The sequence below is a fragment of the Saccopteryx bilineata genome, chromosome 5 (genome assembly GCF_036850765.1).
Source record: "Saccopteryx bilineata isolate mSacBil1 chromosome 5, mSacBil1_pri_phased_curated, whole genome shotgun sequence".
Classification (NCBI taxonomy): domain Eukaryota; kingdom Metazoa; phylum Chordata; class Mammalia; order Chiroptera; family Emballonuridae; genus Saccopteryx; species Saccopteryx bilineata.
In genome coordinates, this window is record NC_089494.1 from 80,228,565 (window position 1) to 80,251,201 (window position 22,637).

Consider the following 22,637-nt stretch of genomic DNA (forward strand, 5'->3'; position numbering starts at 1 on the left):
ACTAAACAACATACTTTTAAAAAATAAATGGGTCAAAGAAGAAATAAGCACAGAGATCAGAAGATATATACAAATGAAAATGACAATACAACATATCAGAATCTATGAGATGCAGCAAAAGCAGTGATAAGAGGGAAGTTCATATCGCTTCAGGCATATATGAACAAACAAGAGAGAGCCCAAGTGAACCACTTAACTTCACACCTTAAGGAACTAGAAAAAGAAGAACAAAGACAACCCAAAACCAGCCGAAGAAAGGAGATAATAAAAATCAGAGCAGAAATAAATGAAATAGGGAACAGAAACACTATAGAAAAAATTAATAGAACAAGGAGCTGGTGCTTTGAAAAGATCAACAAAATTGACAAACCCTTGGCAAGACATACCAAGAAAAAAAGAGAGAGAACTCATATAAACAAAATCCAAAATGAAAGAGGAGAAATCACCATGGACACCGTAGATATACAAAGAATTATTGTAGAATACTATGAAAAACTTTATGCCACTAAATTCAACAACCTAGAAGATATGGATAAATTCCTAGAACAATACAACCTTCCTAGACTGAGTCAAGAAGGAGCAGAAAGCCTAAACAGGCCTATTAGTAGAGAAGAAATAGAAAAAACCATTAAAAACCTCCCCAAAAATAAAAGTCCAGGCCCAGAAGGCTATACCAGCAAATTTTATCAAACATTCAGAGAAGACTTGGTTCCTATTCTACTGAAAGTCTTCCAAAAAATTGAAGAAGAAGCAATACTTCCAAATACATTTTATGAGGCCAACATAACCCTCATACCAAAACCAGGCAAGGATGGCACAAAAAAAGAAAACTACAGACCAATATCTCTAATGAATACAGGTGCCAAAATACTAAACAAAATACTAGCAAATCGAATACAACAACATATTAAAAAATAATACATCATGATCAAGTGGGATTCATCCCAGAATCTCAAGGATGGTTCAACATACGTAAAACGGTTAACGTAATATACCATATCAACAAAACAAAGAACAAAAACCACATGATCTTATCAATAGACGCAGAAAAGGCTTTCGATAAAATACAACACAATTTTATGTTTAAGACTCTCAACAAAATGGGTATAGAAGGAAAATATCTCAACATGATAAAGGCCATATATGATAAACCATCAGCTAACTTCATATTAAATGGCACTAAACTGAAGGCTTTTCCTCTTAAATCAGGAACAAGACAGGGTTGTCCACTCTCTCCACTCTTATTTAATGTGGTACTAGAGGTTCTAGCCAGAGCAATCAGACAAGACAAAGAAATAAAAGGCATGCATATTGGAAAAGAAGAAGTAAAGGTATCACTTTTTGCAGATGATATGATCCTATACATCGAAAATCCCAAAGAATCCACAAAAAGACTACTAGAAACAATAAGCCAATACAGTAAGGTCACAGGATACAAAATTATCATACAGAAGTCAATAGCCTTTCTATATGCCAACAATGAAACATTTGAGAACGAACTCAAAAGAATAATCCCCTTCACGATTGCAACAAAAAAAATAAAATACTTTGGAATAAACATAACAAAGAATGTAAAGGACTTATATAATAAAAACTATAAACCATTGATAAGGGAAATCGAAAAAGATATAATGAGATGGAAGAATATACCTTGTTCTTGGTTAGGAAGAATAAATATAATCAAGATGGCCATATTACCCAAAGCAATATACAAATTTAATGCAATTCCCACCAAAATTCCAATGACATTTTTTAAAGAAATGGAGCAAAAAATCATCAGATTTATATGGAACTATAAAAACCCCTGAATAGCCAAACCAATCCTGAAGAAAAAGAATGAAGCTGGGGGCATTACAATACCTGACTTCAAACTATATTATAGGGCCATGACAATCAAAACAGCATGGTATTGGCAGAAAAATAGACACTCAGACCAATGGAACAGAATACAAAACCCAGAAATAAAACCACATATATATAGTAAAATAATTTTTGATAAAGGGGTCAACAACACACAATGGAGAAAAGAAAGCCTCTTCAATAAATGGTGCTGGGAAAACTGGAAAGCCACATGCAAAAGAATGAAACCGGACTACAGTTTGTCCCCCTGTACTAAAATTAACTCAAAATGGATCAAAGATCTAAACATAAGACCTGAAACAATAAAGTACATAGAAGAACATATAGGTACTAAACTCATGGACCTGGGTTTTAAAGAGCATTTTATGAATTTGACAGCAAAGGCAAGAGAAGTGAAGGCAAAAATTAATGAATGGGACTACATCAGACTAAGAAGTTTTTGCTCAGCAAGAGAAACTGATAACAAAATAAACAGACAGCCAACTAAATGAAAAATGATATTTTCAAACAACTGCTCACATAAGGGCCTAATATCCAAAATATACAAAGAACTCATAAAACTCAACAACAAACAAACAAACAATCCAATAAAAAATGGGAAGAGGATATGAACAGACTCTTCTCCCAGGAAGAAATACAAATGGCCAACAGATATATGAAAAGATGCTCATCTTCTTTAGTTATTAGAGAAATGCAAATCAAAACTGCAATGAGATACCACCTCACACCTGTTAGATTAGCTATTATTAACAAGACAGGTAATAGCAAATGTTGGAGAGGCTGTGGAGAAAAAGGAACCCTCATACACTGTTGGTGGGAATGTAAAGTAGTGCAACCATTATGGAAGAAAGTATGATGGTTCCTCAAAAAACTGAATACAGAACTACCTTATGACCCAGCAATCTCTCTACTGGGTATATACCCCCAAAACTCAGAAACATTCATACGTAAAGACACATGCAGCCCCATGTTTATTGCAGCTTTGTTCACAGTGGCCAGGACATCGAAACAACCAAAAAGCCCGTCAATAGATGACTGGATAAAGAAGATGTGGTACATATACAGTATGGAATACTACTCAGCGAAAAGAAATGATGACATCGGATCATTTACAGCAAAATGGTGGGATATTGATAATATTATACAAAGTGAAATAAGTAAATCAGAAAAAAACAGGAATTGCATTATTCCATACATAGGTGGGACATAAAAATGAGACTAAGAGACATTGATAAGAGTGTGGTGGTTAAGGGGGGAGCGGGGAGAGGGAGAGGGAAAGGGGGAGGGGCACAAAGAAAACTAGATAGAAGGTGACAGAGGACAATCTGTCTTTGGGTGATGGGTATGCAACATAATTGAATGTCAAGATAACCTGGACATGTTATCTTTGAATATATGTATCCTGATTTATTGATGTCGCCCCATTAAAAAAATAAAATTATTAAAAAAAAAAAGATGATGACTTGGTTTTTTGACTTCACACTGCTCCTTACCAAAGTGCAGCAGAAAAGTACAAGTACAAAGACTGAAAACTAATCTCCCGTACCTTTCTCTCTGGAGGTTGGAGATCATTAAGTCTTTTTTGACTTAGCTACATTTGTGCTTTCTGCAAATCATTTTGCACCTTGCTACAGGAAGCCAGATTATCCTGAAACACAATGTTGACTTTTTCATTTTCCATAGCTTCTGCCATCTGCTGTTGAAAGTTTTCTACCGAATTGAAAATGAAAACAGAAAAAGATATTTGATTCTTTCTGGTTACTCTGCTGTTGCGAAGTCCCATTACTTCTAGGAAAATATATATGGAAACCAGGCATGGTAGAATGCTAAGAGGAATAATTAAAGCATATTTTACTTGCATTCTGTTTCTTATGTTATTGTGGCTTTGAGAAAAAGAAAACTAGACCCCAGATCCTATGGACCCTATGGAGAACTCTAAAGTGCTTCCCAACAACTGGCATGTCTTAGCACATACATTAACCAGAGACATTGAGATCACCAATTCTTGGGTCAAAAAATGGTCCCAGACAGGCCTGCAAAGGCCCTGGTCAGCTATCTTATGATGGGAGCAGAAGAGGAGAACTCATCTGAAGCCCATCAGAATTACTGAAGAATAAAGACCAGAAGAGGAAGTGGAAGCTGCTGAAAAATGATGCAAAATCTAGTGCCAGCCCATGCTAGGGAAGACCCCTGACCCAATTTAGCTTATACTTACAGCTAAAGTAGAAAATTCTCACAAGCCTCAACAAATCTAATCTTGCTAGCAATGGCAGGATGTGCTCTTTTCCAGCAGAGTCAGATGGTTGAAACCCCAACAGACATTTGGAGATACATTCTAATTTATTCAAACGGTTGGAACCCCAACGGACATTTGGAGATACATTCTAGTTTCTTTGTTACCAAAGTTATACATATACAAATGTTACAGATATAGAAGTTATACGTGCTGATACTGTGTCAAAGATATTTTTAGAAGTTATATACATGGTGAATTTGTACATCATTGAAACAAATCACTGTCTTTCAGTAACACATTTCTGGACTATTTTTGTCACAAAATATTTTATTTATTGTATACTTCATTTATTGTATACTTTATTCCTTTGTTAAAATATGTCACGTACAAAAAGCTTTCGATCTCAATAGTCACCATGCTGACAAGTACGCACCTACTCCATTAATACCTCTTTCAAGTAGGCAGTCTATTGCAGGTGTATCTTGTTGCCTATAATGCAAAAATCAAAGATATCATACTTGTTCCTCATGTCTCCCAAAGGTTTTAAGGCTCAAATTAAAATATGACTTCTCCAAGCTTCCATTGTAATGTGCTTCCCACAAATGCACATAATATAATCTATTTTATTCCTGAAAGGTATACTTTCTATTCTGTAATAGAGTCTGCTGAGCACATTTCTAAGCCTCAGATTAGAGTATAAGCAAGTGAATGTCCTAATCCAGCTTCAGGCATCTTTATGAATTCATCTGTGGTTAGCAGAACCTTGCACTTACTGAGTATTTAAAAAATGCATGTTGAATTAAGTGAAAGAATACTTATTTTTCTGAGATGGTATGGTAAGGTGGGGAAAAAGGAACCAATTTCTTTAAAATTGATTAAAACAACAGCAATCTGTAGCTATTAATCACACCTGAGTATACTTGCTCTAGATCAACTTGTGTAGATAGATGGTCACTTTGTGCATTCGTTTCAGTAAAAGAATGTAGCTGTTCTAGCTGCTTAACTTTTCTCTAGGGAAAAACAGGGTAATAATAAAAATAAGCCTCATTAATAAGAAAAGAATCACAGAGAATCCTTAAAACTTATAAAAAGTAATCCTAAATTTTTCTAATCATGCAAAGAATGCTATGAAATATATAATTACTTCTACAGTTAAAAGTAAACCACATCATTTACATATACAAAGATAATTCCTTTGACTTCTATTGCTTATGGGAACTCCAAATTAACATGACTCATGATTATAACAGTGAGACTTAGCTGGTAATAAATTTCTTTCTCTTATTTTTCTTAAAGTGAGAGGAGGGGAGATAGTGAGATAGACTCCTGCCTGCGCCCTGACTGGGATCCACCCGGCAACCCTGTCTGTGGCTGACACTGAATCAACCAGGCTCTTTTTAGTGCCTAAGGCTCACACACTTGGACCAACCCAGCCATCCTCAGCACCCAGGCCAATGCTTGACCCAACTGAACCACTGGCTGCAGGAGGGAAAGAGAAAGAGAAGGGGGAGAGGAAGGAAGATATAAGCAGATGGTTGATTCTCTTGTGTGTCCTGACTGCGAATTGAACCTGGGATGTCCATATGCCTGGCTGATGCTTTATCCACTGAACCAACTGGCCAGGGCCATTAAATTTCAATTTTAAAGGAATTATGGTATTTAACATTCAAAATTTTTTTGAATATGGATAATTAGACTGTCAACATGCAAAGAGGAGACAATCTGTTTTTACTGACAGAATTACAAAGGTTGAATAGAATTATATGCTAACTTATATTTTTAAATTAACTCAAAAGTTATTACCAAAGTGCCACAATGAAAAATTGATGATTAATGCTCCTCATCTCCCTCTGTTCCTGTCTGTCTGTCCCTATCTATCCCTCTCTCTGACTCTATCTGTGTCTGTTAAAAAAAAGAAGAAGAATTTCCAACACCTGTACACTAAAAAGTATGAAGAACCATTACATTACAAGAAATTTTTCAAGACATAAATAAATGGAAAGATATCCAATTCAGGAATTGCAAGATTTAATATTGTTAAAATGGTGACACTCCCAAATAGATTTATAGAGTCAATACAATTCCTATAAAAGTCCCGGGTTTGATTCCCAGCCAGAGCACACAGGAGAGGCGCCCATCTGCTTCTCCACCCCTCCCCCCCTCCTTCCTCTCTGTCTCTCTCTTCCCCTCCCTCAGCAAGGCTCCATTGGAACAAAGATGGCCCAGGCGCTGAGGATGGCTGTGGCCTCTGCCTCAGGCGCTAGAATGGCTGTGGATGAAACAGAGCGACGCCCCAGAGGGGCAGAGCATTGCCCCCTGGTGGGCATGCCGGGTGGATCCTAGTTGGGTGCATGAGGGAGTCTATCTGACTGCCTCCCCGTTTCCAGCTTTGGAAAAATGGAAAAAAAAAAAATCCCAGCTGCTGTTTTGTTGTTGTTGTTGTTTGAGGATATTTTGTTGTTGTTTGTGAGGGGTTTTTGGTGGAAATTGGTAAACTTATTCTAAAATATAGCTTTTCAAAGGCCCCAGATATTTGGTCAAGAATATTTCTTAAAAAGAGTAAACTTTGATGACTCACATTTACAAGTTTTAAAATCACTACTACACTAATCAGTGCATTGTAGTATTGGCAGAAGGATAAACATAATCAAGTAAAATATAATTGTGAGTTCAGAAATGAACTTTTACATTCGCAGTCAATTGATTGTTCGATCAGTGTGCCAAAATTCTGGGATAGCTGGACATCTACATGTAAAAGAATGAACCTAGATCTCTAAATAAAACCATTTTAACTTAAAATGGATAATACATTTAATGTATGAGCTAAAATTTTTAAGAGAAAAACATAGGAACCAATCTTAATGACCATAGATATTCTATGACTACCTAGATATGATACTAAAAACACAACAGATAAAAAATTATAAAAACTGGACTTAATTAAAAGCAGCCACAGACAGTAGGTGAACAAGAATGGGTATATTCCAATTATAGTTTAACTGAAAGAAAAGGCAGCAAGCCAGATTCAGCTTGTGGACCATAGCTAACCACTAGGCAGTGTTTTTCAACCAGTGTGCCGCGGCACACTAGTGTGCTGTGAGACACGGACAGGTGTGAGTATAAATACATTTAGAAACTATATTATTAATTATATGTATAATATGTACTGTGTTAGAGTGTCATTTTGGTAGGTGGTGTGCCCCAGGATTTTGTAAATGTAAAAAATGTGCCGTGGCTCAAAAAAGGTTGAAAATCACTGGTTTAGAAGATTTGGGAAAGAATTATCTGAGTATGGTAGTGAGAAACAGAAAAGCAGCCCCTGACATCCACAAGGTGGCTTGGTATTCACACATACACTTCCGTGATTAACTTTTCTGCTCTGCACCAGCAATAGAAGGGTAGGGCCAGCTAAGTCTCAAATTTGAAAATTCTATTCAATCTTGAAGGTCTGGCTCATGTGTTACTACTATACAGAGGCGGATTTAATGGTGGGCGAACCAGGTGCGCCCTGGGCCCTGACTTCCGAAGGGCCCCGCAAAACCCCAATTTCACATTTTTTTTCTAAGGATACCAAGTTTGGTTTCATATGTGCAATTTTACCATTAATAGTACAGAATATTTTTTACTTATTTAAAAATATGGTTAACATGTGTAATGGCTTATTGTTAGTTTATGTTTAAGATTTTTGTTTTTATTTAAGTTAGAAATTAGAGATGTTGGTTTATAAAAAAATTGAGGTTTAATAGCCATAGCCATAATTGAAAAAAAATTTTTAACAAACTTATGCAAAAATAAAGTTGACTTTTACTTGTATAAACAAAACACAGTTCTCATACTTTAGCTTTTTACAAGAACTGTAAAACACTAATTTCATATTCTTCAAATCTTATATCTTTACAAAATATTATACAAGTATACTAAACCAACTATAACTTTGTCATTTTTGTCTTTAAATACTCCCCTTCCCATGGCTCTGGGCCGCCCTCTCTGCTTCCCTGCATGAAATGCAGTTAGACAGTCCACTGGCCAATAATTAAAAGCTTTTCTAAATTTTTCCTCAATTTGGGCTCTGCCTCAATTTCTCGCAAGTTGCACCGCAGCATGTTGGAGGCCCCATAAACCCATCTGGGCCTCGAATGCCCTGCCTAGGTAATGATCTCTGAGAGACGTTCCCCAGCCCCAGGCACAAGGAGGCGGAGAAACCAAAAGGAACATCTCTACTCAATTAAACATTAAAGCCGCTCAAAATCGTGCCGTGAGACACTTGGTCCGGACAGGTGGGGGTGCCCCTAGGGGCCAGTGGCCAGGCTAGACGCAGCACATCCTCCGCAACCCAGTCCTGACACGCAACGGTGGTCAATAATCCCAAAATCAATTTTTACCTATTTTTATATTCTATTAAATTTATACATCATTATCTCTCTTAATCTAAATTATGCCAAGTTTGTTAAAATAAATCAATCTACTTCATATACTAAACATACGCCGCTTAAATGTTTTTAAAATAATTTTCAAAACTTTAAAAACCACGCTGCTGACTACGGAGCTAACGTCAGCTCCGAAAAGCTTCACACTCTATATAAATTAAAATGGCCAACGTTCCCTCCGGGAAACTGGCCCTCAAAAAACTCTATTAATATCTCTCTTACTTACCAAATTCAATCTGTCATCTTCGGGCGTCCTGGATACCCGGACCAAATTCCGTATATACAAATCTAAACTAAAATTCTTACTAAACAACCAAAGTAGCTCAAAAATTTCATCAATTACAAAGATACATTTCACGAGTCTCTGAACACTTTGCCAAAAGCGCAAAAATGTCCTCAGACTTCTTTCTAGCCATGGGGAAATCTTCCCGGGCCAGGGGGAGGGCCTCCAGCAAAGCCGCTCCCACCCCCATCAGGGTATTTTACATTGTCCATAATCTGTAAGTTCATCCAACAAAGGAGCCAGTGCTCACTCCGTTCACACTCCAGGAAATCAGTCCACGCACATAGGGCCTTAGCCTCCCCCTCATCGCTGCCATCCTAGCAGGTCTTACACTGTCCCAAAAAGGAGCACATGGCAATGGCAGTTAGCATTTCCAACTCTGCTCCAGAAAGCATGATGGCATCCACTCACTCCTACGTCCCAAAGTCTCAGACTTACCAAGATCATAGTAAGTACATTTTGCGGCTGGGCTCTCACCTTCTGGAGACTGAGGAATGCAACTCCAGCCTGATTCGCCTCATCATCCAAAGAGGAACTGAAAATGCCAGGCCACCACCGCTTTCTGCTCTGCGGGCCTTGAGGCCTCAGCTCCGGCCTCAGCCCTGGCCTCCCGCAGCTGCTGGCTCTCCACAACATCCAGGGCAAGCTGCGACTCATGAACCTGTGATTCCCTCTCCCGTGTTTCCTACATTTCCAGGTGAATCTCGCAAACCTGGTCGGCCTCCTCTTCCAGCGCTTCCTCCATCCAGCTCCAGGGTCAGCATCTGTTTCTCCCACGTTTGCTCCAGCTCCTTCCGCTGCTCGGTTTGCAGGCCCCAGGCAGCCTCTTCCTCAGAGCTCTCAGTTTCCTCATGCATGGCTGTAAAAGCCAGCACACGGTCCCCAAAATGACAGCCATGGGGAACCATAACAGCAGCCAGTCCTCTACTCCACTGCTCAAAGGTGGTAGCGGCTCCTTGCTGATCTGCATCGAATCCTGTCACAGACTACACCAAATGTAAAGCCAGTGGCCGCGGCCACCATCACAGCCACCTGGCCCACGCAGGTTCACATTAGATTCGGACTAACAGTAATGAAACAATGGAGCCAAGAATTGATGGGCCATAATCTTTAATTCTAGTTTGCACCTGGCGGGCAAGTAAAAACACACACTGGGCACCAAAACCCACTCATTCAGTGCTCACAAAGCTACTGACTTATCCGAGTTTCCTAGAATCAAAGGTCTCTAGCTCACCAGACTTATTCACTTCTGTTCCCTATCTCCTTCTCTCTGCACAAAATGTGTACAAACTGGCTTCTCTCTCAGCACTCCACCATCTTGGCTGCCTCTTCTGGCCTTCTCCACGTGGCCTTTCTCTGCTCTCCTCTAATGCTAATCTCAAAAATCTAGAGAGAGCAAGCTCCCAGTCTGCCCCAGTGTATAGTGTAGAAACCAGTCAAGGGTGTGGGGAAAAGCTTTGTCTTAAAACTAAGCCTCAGGCTATTAAGACCCTGCCTGCTTACAGCCTGTCCCCCACACCCAATACAAACTATAAGCAAGCAAACATATATATCATATTTATAAACTTATATGACCAACATTGCACCCCCTTTGCTCGCTTACAATCTAAAGCACAGGTATTCCAGTACAAGGAAATAAAGCACATTACACAAATTACAACAGCACAAATCATACAGTTTCAACAATTACAAAGGTACACTTCACCAGTCTCTGAGCACTTTGCCAAAAGCACAAAATGTCCTCCGACTTCTTTCTAGCCATGGGGAAAGCTTCCCGGGGCAGGGGCAGGTCCTCCAGCAAAGCCGCCCCCCACCCCCATCAGGGTATTTCACATTGTCCAATGTCCTTAAGTCCACTCAAAAAAGGAGCCAGTGCCCACACTCCGGTCACACTCTAGGAAATCAGTCCATGCACATGGCGCCTTAGCCTCCCCCCTCATCGCTGCCATCCTGGCAGGTCTTACACTGCCCCAAAGAGGAGCACATGGCAATGGTAGTCAGCAGTTCCATCTCTGCTCCGGAGAGCATGATGGTATTCACACCTATGTCCCAAAATCGCAGACCTACCTCTCTTCTGTAGAACTGGACCCAAGAAGAAGATAAGGAGCAGACGAGGACCCTGGGATGGTCAGAGATGGAGGCAGAGAGTATGCAGAGTGATGGTTTAGAGAAGGACATTGGACAGACACGGGTTAGGCCCAGTGGGCCAGGGGCCCAGTGGCTGGGCTGAAGAGAAGCCCCAGCGAGGGGACGGGACACTGGGTCCTTTGTCATCAGTTCTAGCAGGTGGGGCTCCATGGCAGTCTTAAGCTGTCAAATACTGTTCAGGCCAGCCCTGCAGGCCTGGGAATGCTGGTGCTCTGTGGGGTCCCCGGCTAGGGACCCCGGAAGCAGAGGAGGTAGCGAGGGCAGGGCAGTGGAAGCAGAGACTCCAGAAACAAACAGTAGCATTCATCCAGAAAGCTCAGCGTTCCCTGTGCCCCACATGGGCCAGGCTCTGGGTACCATGGTGAACCAGGCAGATGTGAGCTCTGCTCTGAGGCTGGGAGCTATGGGAGGGATGGCCCACATTAAAAAGCAAGTTGTAAGGGAAGAAGGTAGGGCGTGGATAAAGCCACAGTCCCCCACTCCTACCCTGTCCTCCCACCAGTCCACATATCAGGGTCCTGGCGCCCAGGGCCTGCCTGGGACAGGCTGCAGGACAGAGCAGGCAGCCTCCCTCTCTGTCTCCAGCAGCGTGGGCTCTTCTCCACTCCCCAGTTCTTCTCTCCCTCTCTGGCCAGGGGGCTCCTGAGCAGTGGGTGCCAGGACCTGTCAAGGCTTGGAATGAGGGGCTGTCTCATCCCTGAGCCCCCCCCCCCTTCCTGCAGCAGCCTCCAGGGCTCTCCCTCCACCAGGCCTGGGTGAGGGTTGCACAGCAACCAGTATCACACACGTCCTCGGGGAGGGCTGGGGTGGGCCGGGGCTAAACCGGAGGACCAGGAATCTTACTGAAGTCCGCTCAGCGCCAGGCGCTGTAGAGGAACATCCTGCAGCTTTTCCGAGAGACCTCCTTGGGCGCTCCGTGCTCCAGGCCTGCGGGCTTTACTGGGACGACCCATCTCCAGCCTGAGCCCCTCACTGGCGGGCTGGTGGGCAGCTCCGAGTGGGGGCATGGGATTGGGAAGGGAAAACCCCTTCCTGAATTAGCAGGAGCCCTCACTCTTTCCGGGACGCAGTTGCGCCTGGAATTCTCGCAACGGGGAAGACCCTCAGGAGCGCGTTTCCACAGCCGTCGTCCCCGCCCTCGAGCTGTCACCAAGCCGACAGGTAGCCGGGATGGAGGCAGGAGGAAGGAGGGGATGAGGGGGGCGGGCGGAGGAGGGTGGAGCCGCCGGCGCGCCCCCTCCGTCGGGTCGGCGCGGCGGCAGAGAAGGCGGCGGGCGCACGGGGAGAGCGGCAGCCGCCTCGCTCCAGCTCCGGCTCCGGCTCCGGCTCCGGCTCGGCTCGGGCTCGGCTCGGGATAAGGCTCGATATCTACCCACTCTGTTCCCGCTCGGCCTGGCGCGCACCTGATGGGTAAGTGGCACTAGAGTCTTCTCCTGCCGCGACCTCCAACGCAGCCGCCTTCGCCCCTCCGCGCCAGGGGTGAAACTTCGCCCAAGTTTGGGTTCCCGGGAGAACCTGTTGAAGCCGGAGTAGCCCGGGACGGTACTGGGTCAGGTTCTTAGGGCCGTCGGCGGTTCCTCACCCCTTCCTTGGCCAGACGGCGCGCTACGCTTGGGAAAGGGGATCGAGAGTGGTCCTACTGACATCCGCCAGGGCAAAGTTTGGTTTTCCAGTCGCTTTCGTGAACGTCTAGTTCCAGTAAGGGGGCGAAGCCGGCTTCAGGGTCCGCATAGACGAGCCCCAGATCGCGCTTCCTTTCTCCCGCTTCCGCTCGCCCCCTCCCCCACCTGGCCTTGGCTGTAGTAGGTCGTGAACAAGAAAGGCAAAAGGAAGAGAAATGGCCTTTCATTGAAGGCCTACTACGTGCCAGGCCCTGTGCGCGGTGCTCCCAGCTTTCCAGCAGAGGCCTCTCAATCTGCTACGGGCATAGGTGTTCAGGGAGAGAAAAACAGGTCAAAGGGTGCCACTTTGCGCGCGTGAGGTGGTGGCCACTCTGAGCCTGCCCCTTCTCCCGTTCTCCCAGTGGTGCAGGGAGACCTTTTGGCTGTTGGGGACTCAGGTGACTTTCAGCCTCTGGATTTAGGCTTGCACGCACCCCTTTCCGTTGTGCTTGTGGGCCCCGTCGGGTCCCAGTTACTCTCTAACCCTGTTCCTACCCTTCCTGCAGCTGCGCCCCGAGGGCCATGCGGAGGCCAGCCAGGAGGCCGGCAGCCGGGTGCATTCTGTAGCCAAGATCGCCAAGGACTGCGAGGTGATGCTAGCAGCTCCATGAAGGCCCCATATTCGATGACTGCGCACTACGACGAGCTCCAGGTCAAGTATGTGAGCTGGTGCGGCACCGGGGGCGCGCGGGACCTCGTTGCCCACCCCCCTTTCCTGTTCGGCCACGCTGGAAGTGCGCGAAGTGTGCTTGCTGTCCGAGCTGGTGTTTGCCGCCGGCCTCTGCGCCGTCCTTGCCGCTATGCTGGCGCTCAAGTACCTGGGCCTGGGCGCAGCGGGCAGTGGCGCCCGCTCCGAGAACAGTCCTGAGGCCCGCCTCCTGGCTGTCAACCTGGACACCAGCATAGACCTCTGTCAGGACTTCTATTCCTCTGTGTGAGGAGGCTGGCCACAGCGCCACGCTATCCCTGACGACAAGCTCACGAACAACACCATCGCGTACGTCTAGGAGCAAAACGAGAAGCGCCTACGGCGCCTGCTGGCGCGGCCCGCGGGTGGGCCTGGTAGCACCGCTCAGTGTAAGGTACGCGCCTTCTTCCGCTCGTGCCTAGACATGTGCTAGATCGAGAGGCTCTGCCCCAGGCCCCTGCTTGAGGTCATCGAGGACTGCAGTGGCTGGGACCTGGGTGGTGCCACAGCGCACTGGGATCTCAACCGGCTGCTATACAAGGCGCAGGGCATGTACAGCCCCGCCGCACTCTTCTCACTCATCAGCCTGGACAACAGGAACAACTCACGCTACATCATCCGCTGTGAGTGTTCCCGGCGCCCCAGGTACCCCTCTGGCGGCCAGGGACCCGCGCAGGAGGGGAGGGGAAAGAAAAGGAGGGAAGCGTGTGCTGGCAGAGCACGGGAGGAGGGCACAAGTAATTTCCCTCTACTAATTGTGGTGTTTAGCGGAGCCGCGGGAGCTCCAATTTTCCAGCCTGTGGCAGGCTGTGAGAGCATGGAGAAAGGTGTGTCCTGAAGCCCTGTGGGGCTGGGGCAGGCCTGATGCCGGGGCCCCAAATGGCCCCTCACAGGTGGAGAAAGCAAAGGCTTAGCAGGGTAAGGTGGGGTGGGGGGATTGGGGCTGAGACCTCCTCTCTATCAGTTCTAGGCTAGACCAGGGGTAGGGGCTTCCGTGCCCTCTTCTTTGTATAAATGGAGGGGTTATTATCTTTGTGGCCCTAGGCTGAGACAACTGATGTCTTACCTGTAAGGTTGGGGGATAATGGAGGATGGTCACGTGGGGAACTCAGACCCTGGAACTTTGGCTAGGACCGCCCACAACCAAGTGCACCAAAGGAGGCCTCACAGGAACCGTTTGGAAAAAAGTGAACGTCTGCCAGTGAGATTGCACCACATCATATTAGCTCGACTTCCCTAGAGAGACCCCTTTAAATATCTCCCACGCGGTTTAATCCTTGCAATTTCCCTGGCCTCCATGTGGCCTAATCTATCTTTCTTCGGGGCCAGGAAACCTTGCCGGGCGAGATGCGTGCTCTGTACTCAATAAAGCCTTTTATTATTCCACACTTTGTGGCTCTGACTGTGAGTGGGTTTTGGAGCCCAGTGTGTGTTTTTACTTGCCTGCTGGGTGCAAGCTAGGATTAAAGATGATTGCCCATCAGTTTTTGGCTCTGTTGTTTCTTTACTGACTGTCCGAATCCAGTGCGAACCTGCATGGGCCAGGCGGCTGTAGTAGTGGCCCTGGCTACTGGCTTTACATTTGGTGTAGTCTGTGGCAGGATTCGATACAGATCAGTGAGGAGCCTCCACTACCTTTGAGTGGTGGAGAGGACTGCCTGCTGTTAGGGTTCCCCATGGCTGTCCTTTTGGAGACCATAGGCTGGCTGACTTTTACAGCCATGCATGAGGAAACTGAGAGCTCTGTGGAAGAGGCTGCTCAGGACCTGCAAACTGAGCAGTGGAAGGAGTTGGAGCAAATGTGGGAGAAACAGATGCTGACCCTGGAGCTGGAGGAAGCGCTGGAGGAGGAGGCTGACCAGGTTTGCAAGATTCGCCTAGAAAAGGAGCAGCTGCTGGAGGAGGATTCACAGGTTCGTGAGTTGCAGATTGCCATGGACACTGTGGAGAGCCAGCAGCAGCAGGAGGCTGGGGCTGAGGCTGAGGCCGAGTCCGGGTCCGGAGTTGCAAGGTCTGCGGAGGAGAAGGCTGCAGCAGCCCAGGGCTTGAGACTGGCAGCGGGAGCTGGTGTTTTCAGTTCCTCTTTAGAGGATGAGGAGAATCGGGCTGGAGTTGCAATCTGCAGTCTCCAGAAGATGAGAGCCCAGCAGCAAGCAATACTTGCTATGTCCCTGGTAGGTCTGTGATTTGGGGGCATAGGGGAAGACGTTATCATGCTCTCCAGAGCCAAGATGGAAATTCTGACTGCCATTGCCATGTGCCCCTCTTTGCGACAGTGTAAGACCTGCCAGGACGGCAGGGATGAGGGGGGTGGCTGACGCCCTATGTGCGTGGACTGATTTCCTGGACTACGACCGGAGTGGGCATTGGCTCCTTTGTTGAATGGACTTACGGATTTTGGACAATGTGAAATACCCTGATGGGGGTGGGGGGTGGCTTTGCTGGAAGCACTCTCCTGCCCCGGGAAGCTTTTCCCATGGCTAGAAAGAAGGCCGAGGACGTTTTGCACTTTGGGCTAAGTGCTCAGAGACTGGTGAAGTGTACCTTTGTGATTGTTGAACTGTATGATTTATGCTGTTGTAATTTGTGTAATGTGCCTAATTTTCTTGCACAGGGATTCCGGTGATGTAGATTGTGGGTAGTAAAGTGAGCATAGGGGTGGATTGTTGGGCAGATAAAATATATTATGCTCACTTTGTTAAAGATGGCGCTGCCCACGTGGAGGCCGTTGTCCAAGTGATATTAATGTGTGTCGGGGCAGGCTGTGGGCAGGCAGGATCCTTGTAGCCTGGGGCTTGGTTTTAGGATTAAGCCTTTCCCACCCTTTTTGATGTGGGGTGGTACAATTCCATCGTGCCTCAGATAAGTGACTTTGTATTAGAGACTTCCCTATTTTGTATATTGGATTAAAGGTTTGGATTTCTACACTATAAAATGGGGGCAGAATGGGAGCTTGCACTCTTGGTTCCTGAGATTATCATTAGAGGAGAGAGCAGAGAGAAGATCAGAGAGAGGCCACGTGGAGGAGGCCAGGAGAGGCAGCCAAGATGGTGGAGTGTTGAGTGAGAAGCCAGTTAGTGCAGAGTTTGTGCAGAGAGAAGGAAGGAGATGGGGAACAGAGGTGAATAAGTCTGGTGAGCTAGAAATCTTTGATTCTAGGAAACTCGGATAAGTCAGTAACTTTGTGAGCACTGAGTGTGAGTGGGTTTTGGAGCCCAGTGTGTGTTTTTACTTGCCTGCAGGGTGCAAGCTAGGATTAAAGATGATGGTCCACCAGTTTTTAGCTCCGTTGTTTCTTTACCGACTGTCCGAATCCAATGCGAACCTGCATGGGCCAGGTGGCTGTAGTAGTGGCCCTGGCTACTGGCTTTACAGGCTCCAAGCCCTGTTCCTTCCTTCTCGGTGGCGAAAAATACCTTACATTTTGGTGCCGAAAACCCAGGAGGAGAAGTCCCCAAGGACCGCTCTTCTTCCTCATCCCCTCCGAGAAAGAACCAGGAGAAAGAACCAGGATCTCCGACCTTCCACCCACTTCAGTGCACAGTACTGTAAGTCCCCTGCCTCCGCCTTCCTCTTAGTTCTTTCCTCCGAGACTCCCTGTCTGAAACCGTAGCTACATCAGAGAACTCTTTTTCGTCAGTCCGAGTGCGTGTGCTGCTTTGGAGATGTCCAGAGCATATCCACTTTACCTTTTACGTCTGTGGCCAGACCTTGAGTTTTTAGGATGCTAATACTCAAGTCTGACCACTCCGAGGACTGAGGGCGGCTGTGGGGGCACAGGAATCTCCCTCCTTAAAGAAGAAGAAACTGTTCTTCTTCTCCGCTGTGGCCAGGCCACAGAACCCACTGAATTAGCCTCTTGAAGGGACTTTCGGTGTTAACACCCTCACCAATTTAACTATCGCCAAAAAAGCTGGGAACTGATTGGAGATCTCTGACATTCATGGCTTCTAATTATTCACACAACCGTCCTTAATCTCTGTGCTGCCTGTTCCACCGTGCAGGCATTTTTCTGGCCAGAGAAACCTCCCCTAAAACCTCCACTCCTAATCTTTCCTTCTCCACGGACTCCCAACTCTCTCTCCCTCCTGTCTGACCCCTGGGAGCGCCCCTTTCTTGGGACTTTTCTCTGGTCCCTCTGCGGACCTCTTTTGTGCTTGAGTCGCTTCCCTCTGAGAGCCCCCTCCCCGCCCTTCTCAAAAACCTGTTTCTTATTCACCACTACCATCTCTTTCTCCTCGCCTGCTGGTCAGGGGCCCCTCCCTTCTCCACTGTGTTCTTCAACTCCTCCTCTGTCAGGCCTTTCTCAGCCTGGCATTGGCTCTTACACCGGTTTTTAGGACGTCCATCCCCAATTTTCTTGCAGGAAGTTCTGGCCCTGTCCTGCCTTTGGCTCCACTGTTTCCTGCTGGATCTGGGTGCCGGGCTCCGCACGAGCCCTCCTCCTCTTATTTTCAACCCCCCTAAACCCCTACCCGAGACCTGTGAACACGGCATTTAAAGTTTTTAACGGTCCCAACTAGTAGAAGCAGGCCAAGGCTGTTCGCCAGGCCTGCATGCTGCAGAAGGTAACGCTCCAAACCCCGGCTCTTGTGGCAACACTGAGGCCAGTAGAACAACAGAGGCAAGACACAGGAAGTGCCTGACCCAAATCCAAGCCACAAAGAGGAATCCCACCAGCAGCTTGCTTTAAGTGTGGCAAGCAGGACCACTGGTCCCGGCAGGGCCCCTGCGGGCGGCTGCCCACTGAGCCCTGCCCTGACTGCAAGCAGCCCAGTCACTGGCGGAGCGATTGCCCCTTTGGGCAACAGGCTTTTCCTCAGCGCCTCTACGTGGAGGACAAGCCGCCTGAATGGGAAGGCCAGTCCAGCCAGGTGGGTGCATCACTCAAACTCCTAGGACACAGCCTGGACTCAGAGAACCCAGGGTAATGCTGCAACTAGTGGGTAAGTCCATCTCATTTCTTGTGGACATGGGGGCTACCTTCTCTGTTTTGCCATCACACTCTGGACCTCTAGTTCCCTCGCAGGTCTCAGTTATGGGAATGGATGGGACCCCTTCCTTTCCCCTTTTCACGCCACTCCTGACATGCAGTTCTGCCTCAAGCTTGCCTCTTTACAGGACCACTGGCAGTCGGAACCACTGGACTCCATCCATCTCCAGCTCACCAAAAGGCTGGACCCAGCAAATTCCCCTATTACTCCTCCCTTTTTAAAAAATCCTTACAGGACCACATCCACAAAGTTTCTCCAGTCACGGCCACACAGATGTTCCTCCTGACACCCCTCCAAGCCACCACCTTCCGATCTCCCCCTCCCCATGATGCCCCTATTCAGCAGGAAGTAGCCAGACAAATAAACAGCGCCCCTTTTTCTATTTAACACAAAAGGTCAGAATGTAAGGTCGGTGGATAATGGGGGATGGTCACGTGGGGAACTCAGACCCGCAAACTTTGGTTAGGACCACCCACAACCAAGCGCGCCAAAGGAGGCTTCACAGGAACCGTTTGGAAATAAGCGACCGTCTGCCAACCAGCAAGATTTCACCACGTCATATTAGCCTGACTTCCCTAGAGGGACCCCTTTAAATATCTCCCACACGGTTTAATTCTTGCAACTTCCCTGGCCTCCATCTGGCCTCCATCTTTCTTTCTTTGGGGCCAGGGAACCTTGCCGGGCAGGATGTGCTGTACTCAATAAAGGTTTTTATTATTCCACACTTTGTGGCTCCGAGCCCCGTTCCTTCCTTCTCGGCGGAGAAAAATACCTTACATTACCTATTTGGACATTTGAGTGAAACTCAGTCCGTTTGCCTGAACTTGGCTTGTTGTCCTTTGACCTCCCCTGCATCCCAGGTCATCTTGGTAAGCTTTGAATTTCCACTGCCAGCTCTGTGCAGGAGCCACATTGGGAGGCTTGTTAGGAGCGCTGGAGTGGGAGTCCTCTTCCCTAAATTCAGACGTGGCTTTCCCCACGTCCTCCGTGGAACCCTGAGCAGGGCTGTGAGCTTCCTGAGCTGCAGTTTCCTCATCTGGGGACAGGGAGGCTTCAGTGGGTCTGGATGTCAGAAAGGGCAAGTGTTGCCACCACTCTGTCACCCCAGAGCCACCTTGGGGAAAGCTTCCCTGCTCTCTGACCACCTGGGGAGGAGCAGAGGCCCCTCAAGGCTAGCCCTTAGTGAAGTCACAGGAAGTGCCCCTCTCCCACCCCATAGCAAGGCAGAAAACGATGCTGGCCCGTGACCCACCAGTATCAGGAGCTGTGCTTGGTGACCAGAGGTGCGTCTGGCTGTGTGGGGACCCAGCCCTTCTCCCTGACTAGGCCACTCCAGGCTCTGCCTTCATGTGCCTGGAATGACCCTCCCTCCTGGGGGCCAGGCCCAGGAGATCTACTAGGTCCAAGCCCAGGCTCGGGAGTACGGGTGGTGCCGGTGGTGCTCTCAGATGGCCCAAGCCTGTGAGCCTGTCTGGATACCCAGCTGCTCTACTGGCCCTCAGGATCCTGCACAACTACCTGGTGTGGCGCGTGGTGGTGGTTCTGAGTGAGCATCTGTCACCACTGTTTCGCGAGGTGCTGTATGAACTGGCACGTGAGATGGAAGGCAGTGACAAGCCCCAGGAGCTGGCCCGGGTCTGCCTGGGCCAAGACAGCCGCCACTTTGGCATGGCTCTTGGCGCCCTCTTTGTACGTGAGCACTTCTCAGCCTCCAGCAAGGCCAAAATCAGGCTGCCCTGGGCGCGGGGGTAGGGGTGAGGTGGGGGTCCTGCACTGAGCTTGGAGTCCTTGCACAGCCTTGGTCTGAGGATGGGGAGCTCTACACATCCCCCTGCAGCCATGGGCCCAGGTCTCTGAACTACAGGGGCATTGGCACCATCTTCGGGCACGAGCTGACCCATGGCTATGATGACTAGGGTGAGGCCTGTGGGTTGAGGAGATGGTGGAGGAGGGGAAGACAGGCCGTGGGGGGCAGGGTGATGGACTGATTGAGGCCCCACAGGACCCTTCTGTCCCCATCAGCTAGTGGGTGGGAAAAGAGGGGACTGAGTACCCAACCCAGGCTCTGGGGGTGAGGGTCAGTCTCAGCCCACCCTGCCCGCTCCCCACAGGGGGCCAGTATGACCGCTCGGGCAGCCTGCTGCACTGGTGGACAGAGGCCTCCTACAGCCGCTTCCTGCGCAAGGCCGAGTGCACTGTCCACCTCTACCACAACGTCACCGTCTACAGCCAGCGGGTGAGGCCCCCCGGCCTCCCTCAGGCCCAGCTCGGCACAGACCAGGAGTGTGCACACCCAAGTACATGCACATTTGTCTGAACAAACCCTGTGCGGGTCCCTGCACACGCACCCAGGGGTGCGTGCACACTCACGTGGGCATGTGGATGAGCTCGCACAGACTCACGAAGGCCGTGGGGCTCAAAGGGGTTGGCGTCCCTCCCAAGCCTGCTGGGAGAGGGGAGAGGAGGGCAGGGTGGGGGGGTGGGCAGGGCCCAGGGTGCCAGGCCTGAGGGAGCTCCGCGGCCACGCAGCCCCTGGCCTTTTCCTCTCTCAGCAGGTGAGTGGGAAGCACACACTTGGAGAGAACATCGCAGACATGGGGGGCCTCAAGCTGGCCTACTAGGTGAGCTGCTGGGACCTGCCTCTCCATCCCTCCGGGGGAAGGGTGGGTGCTCATGGGGCCTCAACCTGGGACAAAGACCCCTCTTTCTCCCTATCTCGTTGCCCTCTGGCATGGGGAGGTGGAGCCTGTGCCAGGCACAGCGTCCTTGGAAAAGGAGGGACTCCCAGGCCCTTCATTTGGAGAAAAGGGAGGGCTGCCTGGAGGGGGTGGCACGGGCCTGGGATTAGCCCTCCTGGGAGGGAGCACAGCTTGGAGAGCATGGGAAGCAGGAGCGGGGCCTCTCTGTGGTGGAGGTGTGCAGAGCCGGGGCTGACCAGGCGGGGGGTGGGTCAGCACCCCTCTGTGGGCCCCGCTGCTCATGCCCGGCTCCCCCAGGGCTATCAGAAGTGGATGCAAGAGCACGGCTTAGAGTAGCCGCTGCACTGGCTCAAGTACAGACCCAGCCCGCTCTTCTTCATTGCCTTCGCCCAGGTGGCCTGCGTGGGGGCCGGGAGTGGGTGCAGTGGCCCTGTGGGTTCTGATAGGAGCTTAAGGCCTGGTGTGCTGGGAATTGTGTGTGGGGGGTGAGGGGGTGGCAGGGCTTGGGTAGTGGGGACGCCTGGCCTCACCTCCCACCGTCCTCCCCTGCACCCCCATCCCGGGCCCAGAACTGGTGCATCAAACGGTGGTCGCAGTCCATCTACCTGCAGGTGCTGACCAACAAGCACGCACCTGAGCACTACAGGTATGCCCACCAGCCTACCTGGGCCTCCCCCGCCCCGGTGTCCGGGATGGGAGCAGGTATGGGTGGGACAGCACAGCTGGGACCCACATTCTGTGGGTCTCTCTCCCCATCCCAGGGTGCTAGGCAGCGTGTCCCAGTTTGAAGAGTTTGACCGGGCCTTCCATTGCCCCAGAGACTCGCCCATGAACCCCGTCCACAAGTGCTCTGTGTGGTGAACCGGCCGCTTGCCCACCCACCTGCCCACCCCACCACCTGGCACAAAGTGCCTCCTGCTGGCCACTGGGCCTGATCCTGGCCCCGGTCTGGGTGCCCCCAACCTTCCCAGCCCATCCAGGACCCAGCCCTGTGCTGTCCCTCATGTCAGGGGGACCACGCACAGTGACAAGGTTGGGCCCCAGGAAGGCCTGGGGACAGATGCTAGGGTGCCCAGACTTGGCTCTTGGTGGCTGGAGCCCGTGGCCAGGCCCCAACTTTGCTGTGTTCATGCTGCTATGTCTGGTCAATAAAGCTGCTGTACGGTCACCTCTGTGTCTTCAGGGGCCTCCAGAGAAGGTGGGGCCCTAGAGACCTTGTCCCCTCCCAGCGACCTTGACTGAGCTGCCTCTGTCCTGCCTCCCTGGGTTCTTTTGTCTTTTTCATCAACCACCTATTCCTTCCTCCCCCCACATCTTGCCTCGGTTCCTGCCCAGGTGTGGGGGGGCCACAACCCAGCCTTTGGGCGCCAGAGCACCCAGCCCCATGAGCTGCACCCGGTATGATACTGGAACCCTCCCCCTGCAGAGCAGAGGGGTGCCACCTCACCTTCTTCCCCCAGTAGGATCTTCTGCAGGGTCCTGCAGCTGGTCAGCAATCCCGGGCCTCGGGAACCAGACTCACACTTACACAGAGGTGGGGGCCGGGTCATATGCCATGGAGGCCGCCCTGCCAGCCCGGAGGGGAGGGGGTGGAGAAAGTGGTTCCTGTTGGGGATAGGAGGGCAGGGAGCTGGAGGACAT

At 49.1% G+C, this 22,637-nt stretch overlaps 1 pseudogene; it reads left to right on the forward strand.

Annotated features, from left to right (window-relative positions):
* Positions 1-12,251: 12,251 nt before the first annotated feature.
* On the forward strand, positions 12,252-21,857 carry LOC136306503 (endothelin-converting enzyme-like 1; annotated as a pseudogene).
* Positions 21,858-22,637: the final 780 nt, after the last annotated feature.